Below are 16,399 nucleotides of genomic sequence, written 5' to 3' on the forward strand. Positions count from 1 at the left end.
GAACCAAATGGGTCTTCCGCAACAAGCAAGATGAGCATGGTGTGGTGACAAGGAACAAAGCCCGACTCGTGGCCAATGGGTATTCACAAGTCGAAGGTTTGGATTTTGGTGAAACCTATGCACTCGTAGCTAGGCTTGAGTCCATTCACATATTATTGGCCTATGCTACTTACCATGGCTTCAAGCTTTATCAAATGGACGTGAAGAGTGCCTTCCTCAACGGACCAATCAAGGAAGAAGTCTATGTTGAGCAACCTCCCGGCTTTGAAGACAGTGAGTACCCTAACCATGTTTATAGGCTCTCTAAGGCGCTTTATGGGCTCAAGCAAGCCCCAAGAGCATGGTATGAATGCCTTAGAGATTTCCTTATTGCTAATGGCTTCAAAGTCGGCAAGGCCGATCCTACTTTATTCACTAAAACTCTTGACAATGATTTGTTTGTATGCCAAATTTATGTTGATGATATTATATTTGGGTCTACTAACGAATCCACATGTGAAGAATTTAGTAGGATCATGACACAAAAATTCGAGATGTCTATGATGGGGGAGTTGAAGTATTTTCTAGGATTCCAAGTCAAGCAACTCCAAGAGGGCACCTTCATTAGCCAAACAAAGTATACTCAAGACATTCTAACCAAGTTTGGAATGAAGGATGCCAAGCCCATCAAGACACCCATGGGAACCAATGGGCATCTCGACCTCGACACGGGAGGTAAATCCGTCGATCAAAAGGTATACCGGTCGATGATTGGTTCATTGCTTTATTTATGTGCATCTCGACCGGACATTATGTTTTCCGTTTGCATGTGTGCAAGATTCCAATCCGACCCTAAGGAATCCCACCTTACGGCCGTAAAACGAATCTTGAGATATTTGGCTTATACTCCTAAGTTTGGGCTTTGGTACCCTCGGGGATCCACATTTGATTTAATTGGTTATTCGGATGCTGATTGGGCGGGGTGTAAGATTAATAGAAAGAGCACATCGGGGACTTGCCAGTTCTTGGGAAGGTCCTTGGTATCTTGGGCTTCAAAGAAGCAAAATTCGGTCGCTCTTTCTACTGCCGAAGCCGAGTACATTGCCGCAGGCCATTGTTGCGCGCAATTGCTTTGGATGAGGCAAACCCTGCGGGACTATGGTTACAAATTAACCAAAGTTCCTCTTCTATGTGATAATGAGAGTGCAATCCGCATGGCGGATAATCCCGTTGAGCATAGCCGCACTAAACACATAGTCATTCGGTATCATTTTCTTAGGGATCACCAACAAAAGGGGGATATCGAGATTTCATATATTAACTCTAAAGATCAATTAGCCGATATCTTGACCAAGCCTCTTGATGAACAAACTTTTACCAAACTTAGGCATGAGCTCAATATTCTTGATTCCAGGAATTTCTTTTGCTAATTTGCACACATAGCTCATAAATATACCTTTGATCATGTCTCTTTTATATATGTTATGACTAATGTGTTTTCAAGTGTATTTCAAACCAAGTCATAGGTATATTGAAAGGGAATAGGAGTCTTCGGCGAAGACAAAGGCTTCCACTTCACTCTACTACTCATCCTTTGTCGTCGCTCCGCATCACTCTTTGGTATAATCTTCACTCATATGCTTTATTTGCCAAGGGGGAGAAAATAATTAGAGCACAGGCCTATATTTCATTCCAAGTATCCGTTTTTGGCGATTCATGCCAAAGGGGGAGAAAGTATTGGCCCAAAGCAAAAGGACCGCACCACCACCCTAATTTTAAAAATTAATGATTTTCAATTGGTAAATTTCAAATTGGTATCTCTTTGTGTTCTAAAGGGGGAACAAGTAGTATTTTCAAAACTTGATGTCTTAAAACCCTCTTGAACACTAAGAGGAGAATTGATTGAGGGGGAGTTTTGTTTTTAGTCAAAGGAAAAAGCATTTGAAACAAGGGGAGAAAATTTTCAAATCTTATAAATGCTTCTCAAAATCTTATTCATTTACCTTTGACCATTTTGCAAAAGGACTTTAAAAAGAATTTGCAAAAACAAAACATGTGGTGCAAGCGTGGTCCAAAATATTAATAATAAAGAAACAATCCTTGCATATCTAGTAAGTAACATTTATTGGCTCAATTCCAAGCAACCTTTGCACTTACATTATGCAAACTAGTTCAATTATGCACTTTATATTTGCTTTGGTTTGTGTTGGCATCAATCACCAAAAAGGGGGAGATTGAAAGGGAATTAGGCTTACACCTAGTCCCTAATTAATTCTGGTGGTTGAATTGCCCAACACAAATAATTGGACTAACTAGTTTGCTCTAGTGTATAAGTTATACAGGTACCAAAGGTTCACACTTAGCCAATAAAAAGACTAAGTATTGGGTTCAACAAAAGAGCAAAGGGACAACCGAAGGCACATCTGGTCTGGCGCACCGGACTGTTTGGTGTGCCACCGGACATGTCCGGTGCACTAGAGGACTCCAGTGCAAACTCGTCGTCTTCGGGAAAATCCAGAGGCAACTCCACTATAATTCACCGGACTGTCCGGTGTACACCGGACAGTGTCCGGTGCTCCAAGGAAGAGAGGCCTCAGGAACTCACCAGCTTCGGGAAACTGCAACGGCTGCTCCGCTATAATTCACCGGACATGTCCGGTGTACACCGGACTGTCCGGTGTAACTGAGGGGCAACGGCTACGACGGCACCAACGGCTACCTGCAGCGCATTTATTGCGCGCCAACACGCGCAGAGGTCAGGCACGCCCATGTTGGCGCACCGGACACTCTACAGTACATGTCCGGTGCGCCACCAGACATCCAGGCGGGCCCAGAAGACAGAGCTCCAACGGTCGGAACCCAACGGCTTTGGTGACGTGGCTGGCGCACCGGACTGTCCGGTGTGCACCGGACTGTCCGGTGCACCATACGACTGATAGCCTCCACCCAAACGGCTAGTTTGGTGGTTGAGGCTATAAATACCCCCAACCACCCCACATTTAAGTCATCCAAGTTTTCCCACTTCAACCACTTACAAGAGCTCTAGCATTCAATTCTAGACACACCAAAGTGATCAAATCCTCTCCAAACTCCACACAACGCCCTAGTGATTAGTGAGAGAGATTTGCTTGTGTTCTTTCGAGCTCTTGCGCTTGGATTGCTTTCTGAAAGGGAATTAGGCTGACACCTAGTTCCTATATAATTTTGGTGGTTGAATTGCCCAACACAAATCTTTGGACTAACTAGTTTGCCCAAGTGTATAAATTATACAGGTGTAAAAGGTTCACACTCAGCCAATAAAAAGACCAAGTTTTGGATTCAATAAAGGAGCAAAGGGGCAACCGAAGGCACCCCTGGTCTGGCGCACCGGACTGTCCGGTGTGCCACCGGACAGTGAACAGTACCTGTCCGGTGCACCAGGGGACTCAGACTCAAACTCTTCACCCTCGGGAATTCTCGGAAGCCGGCGCGCTATAATTCACCGGACTGTCCGGTGTGCACCGGACATGTCCGGTGCTCCAACGGAACGCGGCCTCAGGAACTCGGCAGCCTCGGGATTTCACGAAGTCTGCTCCGCTAAAATTCACCGGACTGTCCGGTGTGCACCGGACTGTCCGGTGTGCCAGCGGAGCAACAGTCATTTGCGCCCAACGGTCGACTCTGACAGTAAACAGTGCAGAACAGTACACGCGGCAGAAGTCAGAGCAGAGGATCAGAGAGGCACCGGACTGTCCGGTGTGCACCGGACTGTCCGGTGCCACATGAGGACAAAAGCCTCCAACGGTCGACCAGCTCCAACCCCAACGGATAGGATGACGTGGCTGGGGCACCGGACATGTCCGGTGTGCACCGGACTGTCCGGTGCGCCCATCGCCAGCAGACTTCATCAACGGCTAGTTTTTGGATGGTGGCTATAAATACCACCCCAATCGGCCACTTCAATGAGTGGGAGTCCAAGCAACATTCCAAGTCATCTAGTTGACATACTCAAGCCCTCCCAACCACATATATTCATTGATCCATCCTATACACAAGATTTAGTCCACTACAACCAACACAAGTGCCACAAAAGAGAGAGCAAGCAATTGAGAGCTACTCAATTGAGTTTAGCCCTAGCGCCTTGTGAGATTCATTGAGAGATAGTGTGTGCTACATCTTTGTGTTCATTTGCGCGTGGAGTTTTTGACTCCCATTCGAACTTCCTCCAAAGTGTTGGAGGCTTGTAAAAGCTAGCAAGAGACACCAAAGATTGTGGTGGTCCTTGTGGGATCGAGAGTGATCCTTGAGAAGAAGAAGAGCTCGCCGATCCTTGTGTGATCGGGAGAGAGGGAAAGGGTTGAAAAAGACCCGTCCTTAAGTGGACTCCTCAACGGGGACTAGGCCTTCGAGGGCCGAACCTCGGTAAAACAAATCACCCGTGTTCATTGTGCTTTTGCTTGTGATTTGTTTGCTTTCTCTTACTCTAAGTTCTCTTGCACTATTCTTTGCTCATATCATTTGGTGTTGCTTCAAGTTAAAAAATCATTTAAGTGAAGCAACACTCCGCAAGAAAAGAACTTGAGTTAGTGCTCTTTTTCATCTAAGCTTTCTTGCTTTGTTATCATAGAATTATTAGTTGTATTGATTTATCACTTCCGCATTATTTGAAAGCTATATTCTTTACTAGCAAGAACTTAGTTTTTATACTCCGATAATTGTTCATCTTGTTCTAACCACTAATCAAAGGATCTAGTTGGGGGATAAAGTTTTAATTTTCAGGTTTCGCCTATCCACCCCCCCTCTAGGCGACTTTCAATTGGTATCAGAGCAAGGCACTTCATCTTGAGTCTAACAACTCGAAGTGATGGCTCGTAGAAGATCCCAAAAGAACAAGAAGACTCCTCCAACGAACGCAACTCAAAAGGAGGTAACTCTTGAGATATTACTTGATGATTGTTCTAATTATGATTCATGGTCTACTAGTGTGATAAATGCCTTTAGAACCATACATCCTCAATTAGAACAAATTATTGACAAGAGTATTTTTCCCTCTAGTTTTAATGGAAAAATTAATTCCGAGGAGGATCAAAGATGTTATCGCTTAAACTACCTAGCTTTTGACATCTTAAACAATTCTCTTAGCAAAGAAGATTATCGTGCCTTCATATCAAACTATGATGAATCCGTCCATGATGCGCATGATATTTGGACTAGAATTAGAAGCAAATTTGATGAGTCCAAAAATGATAGTTCATTTTGTGTCTCTACTTCCTTTGGTATTTGTGATACTAACCCTTGCAAGGAAGAAGAAGAGAATGAACGATGGAGACCAAACGATGAATCCACCTCTCCAAAAGGTTTGTCTTCCCATTTCGATTCCCACATATGTTGTGTGGCTAATGAAAATGATAGCGGAAGCACAAATGAGGTTGAGGAGGAAGAAAGAAGCTTTGTGCATCTCTACGCTCGCCTAAGCCAAGAAGATAAGGCGGTCATGCTCAAACTTCTAGAAAGAGCGAGAGAGCAAAGCAAAGCTCGTCAAAGGCTAGAAGATATTCTCTCCATAAAGATGCAACACTTTGACGAGTTGACTAAAGAACATGAGGAGCTAAAGTGCTCTCATGTTGATTTGGTCCAAAGGTATGAAACTATTTCAATTGAGCAAGATAACGCTTCACATTGTATCGCTCAATTAGTAAATAGGAATACCTTGCTTAAGGACCAAGTGGAAAAGCTAAAAGTTGAAAATCTAGCTTTTCAAGATAAATATGATATGCTTCTATGTTCTCATGAAAATCTTATGGATAATCATATCATATTAAACATTGCTCATGAGGTTGTGATAGAGAACTTAAAATCCCAACAACCTCATTCGTGCACATGTATTCAAATTGATACTATATTACCATGTGCTAATGCTTGTTGTTTGTCAACAAGCAAAACTTCCTTTGAGCTAGAATTTGCAGGAACAAATGATGATTCATATCAAAAGCTCAAAGAAGAAAATGAGAGGCTAAAGAAGAGCTTGACACAACTAAAAGGAAAATGCATTGCCCAACCTTCTCAAGATAACCGTGATCACATGGTGAAGAAGCTTGAGACGGGAACAATCGTGGCATGCACTACATCCCTTGAAGAAAATGTCAAGGATTTGAGGATTGCCAAGAGGAAGAAACAAAAGATGAAATTCAACACCTCCTCCAAAAGCCTCAACCACGCCTCCACAAAAGGTAACATCCAAGGTAATGATCAAGCCACACTTCACATTAAGAAGTGTAGTGAATGCTTTGGAGAGGGGCACTTGATTAGGTCATGTCCCTATATTAATGACTTGATTATTAACAAGGATGATAGACCTTGTTTTAAATGCTCCAAGAAGGGACACTTACTCAGATCTTGTCCCCATTTAAAACAAAGAGGCATAGGGTTAGAAAAGAAAATTTTTACTAACCATGTAGCAAGCAACAAACAAGGAAAGAAGAAATCGCCAAATCTTGGAAAGCGCCTTTGCTACACATGCCGTAAGAAGGGACATCAATGCAAGGATTGTCCCATTGGTAACAATTTCACTCCTAACTTGTCAATTGATTCTCATGTAACTAGGCAACCCAAAATTGCAACTTGTGCTAGAAATGTAATGAGTTTACCTAGTGCTAACACAAAGGACTTTTGGGTTCCTAGATCTTTGTTGACTAACCGTGATGGACCCATCAAGCGGTGGGTACCAAAATGTGCTTGACAAGATTTGTAGGAGAAGGAGATGGTATGAACCTTTGGGGTGCTTGAAGGAGTTAATTCAATTCTTATCAACTCAAGCTATCAATCTTCAAATGATCTACATATTCAAGATTGACCCAAGGTTACTTCAGTTTATTGTATTCAAAACTCATATCATCTCGGGAAGATATTAATGTTGTAGGAAATAAAGAATCATCATGTGCGGAATATCAAAGCCTACAACATGGAGGAAAGTCAAGGGATGGTAACATTTATATTCTTAAGTGCAATTATCTTAATTTGTCATGTGTCTTGTGTAGTCACATAGAAATAGAAAGCACTTAAGGATGTTTTAAAATTATGTCATCATTCTTTGAAGAAATTCCTCTCATATGGTAGATTGTGTATTTATCAAATTCTATATTATGACAATCTACATGCTTTAAATTATTGCAAGTTCTCATGGCATGTTTTTACATTAATTATTCTATTATTGCCATGTTCTAGATATAGAGAGATACTTCATGTTCTTAAAAGAATAAGGTGTCATGTAAGGAATTCAAATACTTAGGACACTTGTAAAAGGAAAACTCTCTCTATAACTAGAATAATGAGACTAATGTTTTTATCTAAGTAATTTAAGTAGTCTCAATTATGAGAATAAGTTTCTCTTTAGAAGCATGTAATCTAACATGAAAAGAAAAATCAATCCAATGTTTTATGTTTTATTACTTAAATTGGATATGATTCTTCTACATTTATCGCTCTCCATGTTACGAATTAGATTTATTCCCTTAAGTCTCAAGAACTTTACCATGCTTGTTTTATAAGTTAAAACTAGGCATACTTCATGGAATAATCTAGTTCATACTATAAAATTTCCATGCTTTAGTAATTCACTTTTCATTCTTTATCAAAATGATTACTAAATGGAAACTAGTGCTTGTGTTGCTAACGTATCTCTTGAGCTTACTTATAAATATGCATAGAAGGGAAAGTACACAAGCCTCATGGGTTGATCTTCACCCAAAAGAAGAAAGGTAAAAGCAAAGGTATGGGAACTCATCTTCTTAATTAAGTTTAGTTCCCATCTCAATGGGTATTTAATCTAAATTATCATATTCTACCCTTGTGAGGAATAGATTCGCTATTGGACCAAAATTAACTAAGTGTGCATTCAAATATCATCTTCTTAATGCTCATGTCCATTAGAATCTATTTAATGCCTTTGCAATATTTATATATATGTTATCATATTGATTTGCTTCCAAGTGATGATTAACTAACGTCAATATGATAAAGTAAAATCTCCAATGATTATTAAAATGCTTAAAAGGTGCTCACTCATTTTTTTTAAATAAAATGCACTAATGTTAAGGATTTTACTTCATGTCTATGTGACTTGTGGATGATGAATTATGTATGCTAATTATCTAAAGTAATCATCCTTTCCCATTTACTCCCTTGCGCTATTAACATGTCTCTTGAGTATTTTCAATAAGTTTGGAAGGAAAAAGAGACAAATACAAAGGGAGGACTCTCAAATGAAAAAGGAAGAACATCAAGGACAACAACACCTACTTGGACAATAAGGGTTTCACAACAATCAATGGTGTGGTTGTAAGCATTCTAAATCCTTTTTCATTATGAGGTTACCAGGCTTAAATTATTTGTTGCAAAATTTATGAGCCTTGATCAAGATGTAAATGATTCTTCCTTTATGTCCTTAAAAGTGAATGCATCGAAATTATTTCTTTAAATTACTTGATGCATATCTTTAAGGGGAGTCCATTATTATATTTTGATTATGTTGAGACTATTACTTTATCTTAGTAATTTCATATAGTCTCTTGCATGAGAATAATGTTTCTCATATAGTATGCTACTTCACATCAATCCAACTTGTTAAAATAATGTCGCTTGTATCAAGGATTGTTGCTTTCATTTCTAAAGTAGCATGCTTATTGGATTCTCCTATTTTTGAGCTTGATTGTAAATCTAATGTCCTTGTTGCTCTCTTGATCGCATATTGGTTGATCATTAAACAACTTCGAGTATCACTTATGTTTCTTAGTGCCTCACGTAATTTCAATTTGATCTCAATTGGTAATTTTAATTGACATCTATCTTGATATGCACTAAGGAAAAAGGAGAATTCATGATTCATTTATGCAACTTGTGATCCATATGATATATGCTAACAATAACTTGAAAAAGATCACTAGTTGTATAACTCTCTCTTGTGCAAAGTATTTCCATATATTGTCATTGAGTATAGGTCTTAAGCAACTAAGACTAAGGACAAAGCACAATGAAGAGAGCGTCTCTATGAGAAGGTACAAAAGGGTAAAACCACTTCCTTTCATTTAAACTTGTACCTAAATCTTCCTCTTATATACACTCTTTGCATATCTTGTATAAAAGGAAGAGAAAGCATGACCTTTGCATTTATCCCTGCTTCATACCTAGTTTAACCTCTTAAAATTTCACACATGCATTATTGCATCTTTGCTAAAACTAGATGAAGTGGTTCTATTGTCAAAGAGCTTAAAGCTTAACCTTGTAACGAGGATAAGCTACCTTTGTTCCAAAGGTGGATGGTCCTTAAGTCTCTTTGAAATCTTTAAAGGAAAATGCTTAAAATGTTTGCAACATGCTTTCATAAGTGCATAAACTGTCTTGAGCATCACTCATATACTATGACACAATGCACTTCACTTTCTCTATGATATAGACTTGCTCTCATTAACCTAATTATGTGCCCTTGGCATTTAAGGCCAAAATATGTATTCCTCTCAAGGCACATATTTAGGGGGAGAAATCTATATTGTATAGAACTATGATCATGCTTAATTGACATATCTCTTGATCATATCTCTTTCATTTTGGTACAAATGCATATATCCTATTATTCCCGTACCATGACTACGACTAATATGTTTCCAAGTATATTTCTATGCTAAGTCGTAGATTGAAAGGGAAATGGAGTCTTCGGCGAAAACAAAGGCTTCCACTCCGTATATCATACTTCGCCATCACTCCAAGCAACTCTCTATTCTTTGGGGGAGAAATGAGCATCAAAGAAAAGGACTTCATCTCTGGAAGAGAGTAAGAGCCCAAAGCTAAAAGACCGGACTTCGCCTTTGGTATAATCTTAACTTATTTATTTATGCCCAAAGGGGAAGATAGCACTTCGAGGGCTCTAATGATTCCGTTTTTGGCGATTCATGCCAAAAAGGGGGAGAAATGAGCCCAAAGCAAAAGGACCGCACCACCACCTAATTCAAAAACTTAGTGCTTTCCAAAAGTATTTATCATTTGGTATCCTATTGTGTTCAAAAAGGGGGAGAAAGGAGTATTTCAAAAATGGTATATCAAAACCCTCTTGAACACTAAGAGGTGGATCGCTTTTAGGGGGAGTTTTGTTAAGTCAAAGGAAAAGCTTTTGAAACAGGGGGAGAAAATTTCAAATCTTGAAAATGCTTTACAAACTCTTATCCATTTACCTTTGACTATTTGCAAAAGATCTTTGAAATGGATTTACAAAAAGAATTTGCAAAAACAAAACATGTGGTGCAAACGTGGTCCAAAAGGTTACATAAGAAAGGAACATTCCATGCATATCTTGTAAAGTAGTTATATTGGCTCAATTCCAAGCAACCTTTACACTTACATTATGCAAACTAGTTCAATTATGCACTTCTATATTTGCTTTGGTTTGTGTTGGCATCAATCACCAAAAAGGGGGAGATTGAAAGGGAATTAGGCTGACACCTAGTTCCTATATAATTTTGGTGGTTGAATTGCCCAACACAAATCTTTGGACTAACTAGTTTGCCCAAGTGTATAAATTATACAGGTGTAAAAGGTTCACACTCAGCCAATAAAAAGACCAAGTTTTGGATTCAATAAAGGAGCAAAGGGGCAACCGAAGGCACCCCTGGTCTGGCGCACCGGACTGTCCGGTGTGCCACCGGACAGTGAACAGTACCTGTCCGGTGCACCAGGGGACTCAGACTCAAACTCTTCACCCTCGGGAATTCTCGGAAGCCGGCGCGCTATAATTCACCGGACTGTCCGGTGTGCACCGGACATGTCCGGTGCTCCAACGGAACGCGGCCTCAGGAACTCGGCAGCCTCGGGATTTCACGAAGTCTGCTCCGCTAAAATTCACCGGACCGTCCGGTGTGCACCAGACTGTCCGGTGTGCCAGCGGAGCAACGGTCATTTGCGCCCAACGGTCGACTCTGACAGTAAACAGTGCAGAACAGTACACGCGGCAGAAGTCAGAGCAGAGGATCAGAGAGGCACCGGACTGTCCGGTGTGCACCGGACTGTCCGGTGCCACATGAGGACAAAAGCCTCCAACGGTCGACCAGCTCCAACCCCAACGGATAGGATGACGTGGCTGGGGCACCGGACATGTCCGGTGTGCACCGGACTGTCCGGTGCGCCCATCGCCAGCAGACTTCATCAACGGCTAGTTTTTGGATGGTGGCTATAAATACCACCCCAATCGGCCACTTCAATGAGTGGGAGTCCAAGCAACATTCCAAGTCATCTAGTTGACATACTCAAGCCCTCCCAACCACATATATTCATTGATCCATCCTATACACAAGATTTAGTCCACTACAACCAACACAAGTGCCACAAAAGAGAGAGCAAGCAATTGAGAGCTACTCAATTGAGTTTAGCCCTAGCGCCTTGTGAGATTCATTGAGAGATAGTGTGTGCTACATCTTTGTGTTCATTTGCGCGTGGAGTTTTTGACTCCCATTCGAACTTCCTCCAAAGTGTTGGAGGCTTGTAAAAGCTAGCAAGAGACACCAAAGATTGTGGTGGTCCTTGTGGGATCGAGAGTGATCCTTGAGAAGAAGAAGAGCTCGCCGATCCTTGTGTGATCGGGAGAGAGGGAAAGGGTTGAAAAAGACCCGTCCTTAAGTGGACTCCTCAACGGGGACTAGGCCTTCGAGGGCCGAACCTCGGTAAAACAAATCACCCGTGTTCATTGTGCTTTTGCTTGTGATTTGTTTGCTTTCTCTTACTCTAAGTTCTCTTGCACTATTCTTTGCTCATATCATTTGGTGTTGCTTCAAGTTAAAAAATCATTTAAGTGAAGCAACACTCCGCAAGAAAAGAACTTGAGTTAGTGCTCTTTTTCATCTAAGCTTTCTTGCTTTGTTATCATAGAATTATTAGTTGTATTGATTTATCACTTCCGCATTATTTGAAAGCTATATTCTTTACTAGCAAGAACTTAGTTTTTATACTCCGATAATTGTTCATCTTGTTCTAACCACTAATCAAAGGATCTAGTTGGGGGATAAAGTTTTAATTTTCAGGTTTCGCCTATCCACCCCCCCTCTAGGCGACTTTCACTTTCTTCATTCTTTGATTCTCCATTGCGATCAAACTCACTTGTAATTGAGGCAAGAGACACCAATCTTGTGGTGGTCCTTGTGAGAACTTTGTGTTCCAAACATTTGAGAAGAGAAAGCTCACTCGGTCCGAGGGACTGTTTGAGAGAGGGAAAGGGTTGAAAAAGACCCGGCCTTTGTGGCCTCCTCAACGGGGAGTAGGTTTGCGAGAACCGAACCTCGGTAAAACAAATCCGCGTGTCACACTCTTCATTCGCTTGTGATTTGTTTTGTGCCCTCTCTCGGACTTATTATTATTTCTAACGCTAACCCGTCTCGTAGTTGTGTTTATATTTGTAAATTTCAGTTTCGCCCTATTCACCCTCCCTCTAGGCGACTTTCAATTGGTATCAGAGCCTGGTGCTTCATTAGAGCCTATCCGCTCGAAGTGATGTCGGGAGATCACGCCAAGAGAGAGATGGAGACCGGCGACAAGCCCACTACGAGTCACGGGAGCACTTCATCGGAAGAGTCCCGCACCAAGAGGAAGGAGAAGAAGAAGGACTCCTCCAAACGGAAGGAGAAAAGATCTTCTTCACACCACAAAGAAAAGAAGGAAAAATCCTCTTCCCACAAGCCGCATCGGAGTGGGGACAAGAAAAAGAGGATGAGGAAGGTGGTCTACTACGAGACCGATTCTTCGTCGACATCCACCTCCGGCTCCGACGCGGCGTCCGTCACTTCTAAGCGCCAAGAGCGTAAGAAGTATAATAAGATCCCCTTACGCTACCCTCGCATTCCTAAACATACACCTTTGCTTTCCGTCCCATTAGGCAAACCACCAACGTTTGATGGTGAAGACTATGCTAGGTAGAGTGATTTAATGCGATTTCATCTAACCTCACTCCACAAAAGTATATGGGATGTTGTTGAGTTTGGTGTACAGGTACCATCCGTAGGGGATGAAGACTATGATGTGGATGAAGTGGCCCAAATCGAGCACTTCAATTCCCAAGCCACAACCATTCTCCTCGCCTCTATAAGTAGAGAGGAATATAACAAGGTGCAAGGATTAAAGAATGCGAAGGAGATTTGGGACTTACTCAAGACCGCGCACGAAGGTGATGAACTCACCAAGATCACCAAGCGGGAAACGATCGAGGGGGAGCTCGGTCGCTTCCGTCTTCGCCAAGGGGAGGAGCCACAAGATATGTACAACCGGCTCAAAACCTTGGTGAACCAAGTGCGCAACCTCGGGAGCAAGAAATGGGATGACCACGAGGTGGTTAAGGTTATTTTAAGATCACTTATTTTCCTTAACCCTACTCAAGTACAATTAATTCGTGGTAACCCGAGATATACACTAATGACTCCCGAGGAAGTAATCGGGAATTTTGTGAGCTTTGAATGTATGATTAAAGGCTCAAAGAAGATCAACGAGCTTGATGAACCCTCCACGTCCGAAGCACAACCGGTGGCATTTAAGGCGATGGAGGAGAAGAAGGAGGAGTCTACACCGAGTAGACAACCAATTGACGCCTTCAAGCTTGACAATGAGGAGATGGCTTTAATCATCAAAAGCTTTCGCCAAATCCTCAAGCAACGGAAGGGGAAGGACTACAAATCCCGTTCCAAGAAGGTTTGCTACAAGTGTGGTAAGCCCGGTCACTTTATTGCTAAATGTCCATTGTCAAGTGACAGTGACAGGGATAACGACAAGAAGGGCAAGAGGAGAGAAAAGAAGAGGTACCACAAGAAGAGGGGCGGCGATGCCCACGTGTGTCGCGAGTGGGACTCCGACGAAAGCTCCACCGACTCCTCCTCCTCCGACGAGGACGCCGCCAACATCGCCGTCACCAAGGGACTCCTCTTCCCCAACGTCGGCCACAAGTGCCTCATGGCAAAGGACGGCAAAAGGAAGAAGGTCAAATCTAAATCCTCCACTAAATATGAATCTTCTAGTGATGAAAATGCTAGTGATGAGGAGGATAACTTGCGTACCCTTTTTGCCAACCTTAACATGGAACAAAAGGAAAAATTAAATGAATTAATTAGTGCTATTCATGAAAAGGATGACCTTTTGGATTCCCAAGAGGACTTCCTAATTAAGGAAAACAAGAAACATGTTAAGGTTAAAAATGCTTATGCTATAGAAATATAAAAATGTCAAAAACTATCTAGTGAACTAAGCACTTGCCATGACACTATTGCCAACCTTAGAAATGAAAATGCTAAATTAATTGCTAAGGTTGATTCAAATGTTTGTAATGTTTCAATTCCCAATCTTAGAAATGATAATGATGATTTGCTTTCTAAGATTAAGGAATTGAATGATTCTCTTGCTAGCCTTAGAGTAGAAAATGAAAATTTGATTGCTAAGGCTAAAGATTTTGATGTTTGCAATGTTACTATTTCCAACCTTAGAAGTGAGAATGATATATTACATGCTAAGGTTGTAGAATTAAAATCTTGCAAACCCTCTACATCTACTATTGAGCATGTTTCTATTTGCACTAGATGTAGAGATGTTTATATTGATGCTATTCATGATCATATGGCCTTAATTAAACAACAAAATGATCATATAGCAATATTAGATGCTAAAATTGCCGAGCATAACTTAGAAAATGAAAAGTTTAAATTTGCTAGAAGTATGCTCTATAATGGGAGACACCCTGACATTAAGGATGACATTGGCTTCCAAAGGGGAGACAATGTCAATCTTAGTGCCCCTCCTAAAAATTTGTCTAACTTTGTTAAGGGCAAGGCTCTCATGCCTCAGGATAACGAGGGTTACATTTTGTACCCTGCCAGTTATCCCGAGAGAAAAATTAGAAGAATTCATTCTAGGAAGTCTCACTCTGGCCCTAACCATGCTTTTATGTATAAGGGTGAGACATCTAGCTCTAGGCAACCAACCCGTGCTAAGTTGCCTAGAAAGAAAACTCCTAGTGCATCAAATGATCATGGTATTTCATTTAAAACTTTTGATGCATCTTATGTTTTGACTAACAAATCCGGCAAGGTAGTTGCCAAGTTTGTTGGGGGCAAACACAAGGGCTCCAAGACTTGTGTTTGGGTACCCAAAGTTCTTGTTTCTAATGCCAAAGGACCCAAAACCGTTTGGGTACCTAAAGTCAAGAACTAAACTTGTTTTGTAGGTTTATGCATCCGGGGGCTCAAGTTGGATCATCGACAGCGGGTGCACAAACCACATGACAGGGGAGAAGAAGATGTTCTCCTCCTACGAGAAAAACCAAGATCCCCAACGAGCTATCACATTCGGGGATGGAAACCAAGATTTGGTCAAAGGTTTGGGTAAAATAGCTATATCTCCTGACCATTCCATTTCCAATGTTTTTCTTGTAGATTCTTAAGTTACAATTTGCTTTCCGTATCTCAATTATGTCAAATGGGCTACAACTGTCTATTTACTGATGTAGGTGTCACTGTCTTTAGAAGAAGTGATGATTCAATAGCATTTAAGGGAGTGTTAGAGGGTCAGCTATACTTGGTAGATTTTGATAGAGCTGAACTCGACACTTGCTTAATTGCAAAGACTAACATGGGTTGGCTCTAGCACCGCCGACTAGCTCATGTTGGAATGAAGAATCTTCATAAGCTTCTAAAGGGAGAACACATTTTAGGACTAACAAATGTTCATTTTGAGAAAGACAGGATTTGTAGCGCATGCCAAGCCGGGAAGCAAGTTGGCACTCATCATCCACACAAAAACATCATGACGACTGACAGGCCACTGGAGCTCCTACACATGGATTTATTCGGCACGATCGCTTACATAAGCATCGGCGGGAGTAAGTACTGTCTAGTTATTGTGGATGATTATTCTCGCTTCACTTGGGTGTTCTTTTTGCAGGAAAAATCTCATACCCAAGAGACCTTAAAGGGATTCTTGAGACGGGCTCAAAATGAGTTCGGCTTAAGGATCAAGAAAATTAGAAGCGACAACGGGGCGGAGTTCAAGAACTCACAAATAGAAGGCTTTCTTGAGGAGGAGGGCATCAAGCATGAGTTCTCCTCTCCCTACACGCCACAACAAAATGGTGTAGTAGAGAGGAAGAATCGAACTCTATTGGACATGACAAGAACCATGCTTGATGAGTACAAGACACCGGATCGGTTCTGGGCCGAGGTGGTTAACACCGCTTGCTACGCCATCAACCATATATACACCGAATCCTCAAGAAGACATCATACGAACTCCTAACCGATAAAAAGCCCAATATTTCATATTTTAGAGTTTTTGGTAGCAAATGCTTTATTCTTGTTAAAAGAGGAAGAAAATCTAAATTTGCTCCTAAAACTGTAGAAGGCTTTTTTACTAGGATATGACTCAAACACAA

Source organism: Zea mays, chromosome 8 (assembly GCF_902167145.1).
Source record: "Zea mays cultivar B73 chromosome 8, Zm-B73-REFERENCE-NAM-5.0, whole genome shotgun sequence".
In the NCBI taxonomy this organism is placed as follows: domain Eukaryota; kingdom Viridiplantae; phylum Streptophyta; class Magnoliopsida; order Poales; family Poaceae; genus Zea; species Zea mays.